This window comes from Rattus norvegicus, chromosome 5 (assembly GCF_021556685.1).
Source record: "Rattus norvegicus strain SHRSP/BbbUtx chromosome 5, alternate assembly SHRSP_T2T, whole genome shotgun sequence".
Classification (NCBI taxonomy): Eukaryota; Metazoa; Chordata; class Mammalia; order Rodentia; family Muridae; genus Rattus; species Rattus norvegicus.
The window spans coordinates 77760-82585 of NC_141538.1; the positions used below are offsets into that span (position 1 = coordinate 77760).

Below are 4826 nucleotides of genomic sequence, written 5' to 3' on the forward strand. Positions count from 1 at the left end.
TGCCCCAACCTATAACAAAGACACGTGCTCCACTCTGTTTAAAGCAGCCTCATTTATAATAGCCAGAAGCTGGAAAGAACCCGGATGCCCTTCAACAGAGGAATGGATATAGAAAATATGGTACATCTACACAATGGAATATTACTCAGCTATCAAAAACAAGGACTTTATGAAATTCATAGGCAAATGGAGGGAACTGGAAAATATCATCCTGAGTGAGGTAAGCTAATCACAGAAAAACACACATGGTATGCAATCATTGATAAGTGGATATTAGCCCAAATGCTTGAATTACCCTAGATGCACAGAACACATGAAACTCAAGAAGGATGACCTAAATGCGAATGCTTCACTCCTTCTGTAAAAGGGGAACAAGGATACCTTGGGAGGGAATAGGGAGGCAAAGTTTAGAACAGAGGCAGAAGGAACACCCATTCAGAGCCTGCCCCACATGTGGCCCATACATATACAGCCACCCAATTAGACAAGATGGATGAAGCAAAGAAGTGCAGACCGACAGGAACCGGATGTAGATCTCTCCTGAGAGACACAGCCAGAATACAGCAAATACAGAGGCGAATGCCAGCAGCAAACCACTGAACTGAGAACAGGACCCCCGTTGAAGGAATCAGAGAAAGAACTGGAAGAGCTTGAAGGGGCTCGAGACCCCATATGTACAACAATGCCAAGCAACCAGAGCTTCCAGGGACTAAGCCACTACCCAAAGACTATACCTTGACTGACCCTTGGCTTCATCCTCATAGGTAGCAATGAATAGCCTAGTAAGAGCACCAGTGGAAGGGGAAGCCCTTGTTCCTGCCAAGACTGAACCCCCAGTGAAGGTGATTGTTAGAGGGAGGGGGTACTCGGGGGAGGATGGGGAGGGGAACACCCATACAGAAGGGGAGATAAAGATGGAAGAAAAAAAAAGAAACCCAGTAAAATAATGTCCTGTTTTATTTTTAAGATGGGTTGGCTATTAAAAAGGTTTTGTCATTTTGTGTTAAAAAAAATAAGGGAGAGATGGCTTAGTGGTTAAGAGCACTGACTGCTCTTCCAGAGGTCCTGAGTTCAATTCCCAGCAATCACATGGTGGCTCACAGCCGTCTGTAATGGGATTCGATTCCCTCTTCTGGTATGTCTGAAGACAGCAGCAGAGTACTTATAAAATAAACAAATAAATCTTTAAAAAAATAAAAATAAACCTTGATGCCAGTCTAAAAAAAATAGAATTCCTCAGTTTCTGGTGATGCAGAACAGCAAATTCATCACACATCTCTGTGGAAAGAAAATTTTAGGCACACATACACTTCTGTTCTGTTGGGGAAAGATTTCTCCATAAATCAGCCATGCTAACATTCTCTTTATTAATGAGAATTAATGATTTGGAAAAATGGATCTTTTCCTGTTCATGATATATTTAGAAATATTTTCTCTAATGGTGTAAATCTGCACTAGTTTCTCTACTGATTCTCAGTTTTGCACAGACGGCACTTAAGTGAAGAACAAATGTCACCTGTACCATAGCTACAGAAAGGAAGGATCATGGCAGCAATGGGAAGGGCATCCATTTGGATAACTGAATTCTACCACATTGATACACTAATTTAAACCAAGACCGAAGATATATGTAAGTCAAATCATCTAACAAAATATTCTTGAGACCGTGTCTCATCTTCCACATAGAACTAACCAAATATGCTTGAGTGACCACTGAGACATAGATCACAGATTTCTTCCCCTCTGATTTTGCAAGAATGTATCACCACATCTGTATTTAATTTTATACTTTTTAAAAATTTTGTAATTATATTTAAGTACAGAAAACTTAAGTGTACATTTAACCCAATTTAGTGTCGAGTTCCTTAGCCTTTGCCTTTTCCAACTTGGCAATGCGAGTCACAGACTTAGGACCCAGGACGTTGCCTCCCCAGTGGCGGCGGATCTTGTCATATCTGTCATTATAATTGGTCCTAATAGCTTCCACCAGCTTAGCCAGAGCACCCTTGTCTTCCCAGTTAACCTGTGTGAAGACAACAGTGGTGCATGTCTTCCTGCGGACCAGGCGCCCCAGACTGGCTTTTCCTTAGATGATGCAGTAGGGCACCCCCATCTTTCGAAAAAGGGCCGGCAGGAAAACCACCAGCTCAATGGGGTCTACATCATGGGCAATCACCACCAGCTGAGCCTTCTTGTTCTCCACCAAGGTAGTGACTGTATTGACCCCTGCTCCTAGGACAAGTGGTCTCTTAGTTAAGATGTCCACTTTACCAGCAGCTTTCTTCTCAGCGTGGGCCAGCAGCCTTTGCTTCTCCTGCTTTGTCTCTGGCCTGTACTTGTGGGCAAGCTTAAGCAGCTGAGTCGCTGTTTGCCTGTCCAGGGCCTGGGTGAACTGGTTGATGGCAGGAGATATTTTGAGCTGCTGATAGAGGATGCCTCTTGCTGTAGCCTGATGTAGCAGGGCCATTGACGAAGCATGTGAGATCTCTTTTGGGCTGGATGTCCTGTCCAATGCCGAAGTTCTTAGGCCTTTTCTCAAACAAAGGATTGACCAAGTTTTTGGCCCCCTGTTTCTTGACTACGGTGAGGGCCGGGGCCACCTTCTTCCCCTTGGCCTTCTTTCCTTTGGGCATCTTGCTCGGCTGGAGGAGAGAGCAATTTTGTACTTTCATAATTTAATTAATACATATATATGTGAGATGGTGCTATCTGAGACTAGAAGAGAATATCCAATTTCCCTGGGAATGTAGTTATAGTCACTTGTGAGACAGCTGACCTGGAAGCAAGTGAGATCTCTAGGACAGCTCAAAAAAACTTAATTGTGGGGAGGTGGGGGAGAGTCCGCTATCCATAAGTTTTTAACATGTTTTCTTGCAGCATCAAACTCAAGTTCTCAGTCTAGACAGATATTTACTTTACCAAATAATCTACTACCTCAGCCCCAGTCAACAGTTTTAACTGAGAATGTAAGATATGAATAGAACACTATCAAGCTTGAGATAGTTACCACGAGTTACAGATTTCTTCACAACCACTTAGAAATAGTAGGGATTGGCATGCTTATAGCTGTTCATGAACTTGAATTTTCTAGAGATAGTACTCATTAAAAAAAAAACATTTGTGTTAAAATATTCTGCAAATTTTAGCTTGTATAAATTAAAATTTAAATAATACTTATATTTGTTTATTTGTATGTGTGTGGATGCACTTGAACCGAACCATGTTTGTTGGAGGTCAGAGGACAACTTGTACTCAGTTCTCCTATTTCTCCATGTTGTTCATGGGGATAAACCATGGGCACTATCAGGTCCGCAGGCTTGGCAGAAGCACTGAGCAAACTCTACTGCACTATGAATACATTTTTAATTAGATTTTTTGTTAAAGTTTGCATGCATGTGTTTGTGTCTGTGTCTCTGTGCCTGTATGATTTCATGTGTATCACACATATCCTGGAACCCAAGAAGAGGCATAACATCCTTTGTACCTGAAACAGGCAGTTGTAATCAGCCTGATATATGTGCTCTGAACCAACCCCAGTTCTCTGCAATAGCAGTAAGTGCTCATAGATGCTGATCCAAATATCTACAACCTTATAAACATATTTGATAAGTATTCTGAAAAGGCAATCATGAATACACAGATGTGTGTGTGTGTGTGTGTGTGTGTGTGTGTGTGTGCATGTTCCACTGAAAATTTGGAATGAGGTTTTCATTCCTCAAGTTCTTTAGAAATAAAAAATTCTGCTAAGAAAATCATTAGCTCAAAAGACAATGAAAGTAACATAAATTATTTAGCTCTTTCAAGTATGAAAATCATTTTAATTCAGCTGAGCAATTCTGTGCTCAATATACACTAGTTGTCTCAGAGGGCTGGAAAAATTCTGTAACATTCATTTTGTACATAAAGTCCTTGTCTAGGGCTGGAGAGATGGCTCAGTGGTTAAGAGCACCCGATTATTCTTCCACAGGTTATGAGTTCAATTCCCAGCAACCACATGGTGGCTCACAACCATCTGTAAAGAGATCCAATGCCCTCTTCTGGTGTGTCTGAAGACAGCTACAGTGTACTTATATATAATAAATAAATCTAAAAAAGAAAAAGTCCTTGTCTATGGAAACTATTTTTTGACTTTTAAATCAAACATTGAATTTCTGAAAATAATTCTTACTACCAAAATTCTGGCTTTAGCAGAGGAAAGTTTACAACTAGTCAAAGTGGATTATATTACACTGCAGTGTGGATGAAAAACTCAGCAGGAGAAATAGATTCTTTTTTGTTTCAAAACTGTTGATCCTGGCTGTAGTGTCACTGGGAAATTTCACTATATCTGTGTATCACACTGCATAGTAGGGTGAGATGATATTATCGAAATGGATCATATTTAATTGTTTTTAGCAGACATTTGCTTATTTCTTGTGGTATAAATATAATGTGGGGGTTTCTACACCACCTTAGATCATTTAGTTCCCACATAAAAGACACAAAACCTTCATATTTATTGTAAGACTTAGTAGCATTAAAGCTGGGTGGATATCAACTCTCTATTATGTCTACTTCCCTATCAATAACTCTGAGATATAACTTTCCATGATTCAGGTAGGCTACTCTTACTCCAAATGGCCAGCCCTCATGCCCATGTTCTCATGAACCATCTACTTCATGGCATCTCCTTCTTTCTTCTTCTCTCTGATCTCCTCCTCATGGTCTCTGCATCAGACTTCAAGCCCAGGAACTGCAGCTCTGCCTGCCTCTCTTCAGCTCAGCTACAGACTGTAGGCATCTTTATTCATACAGTAGTTTTAAACTAAGGAGGAATGTTATATTAG

At 40.7% G+C, this 4826-nt stretch overlaps 1 pseudogene; it reads right to left on the reverse strand.

Annotated features, from left to right (window-relative positions):
• Window positions 1-1840: 1840 nt before the first annotated feature.
• LOC148005532 (large ribosomal subunit protein eL8 pseudogene) lies at window positions 1841-2467 on the reverse strand (annotated as a pseudogene).
• Between the last annotated feature and the right edge of the window lie 2359 nt (window positions 2468-4826).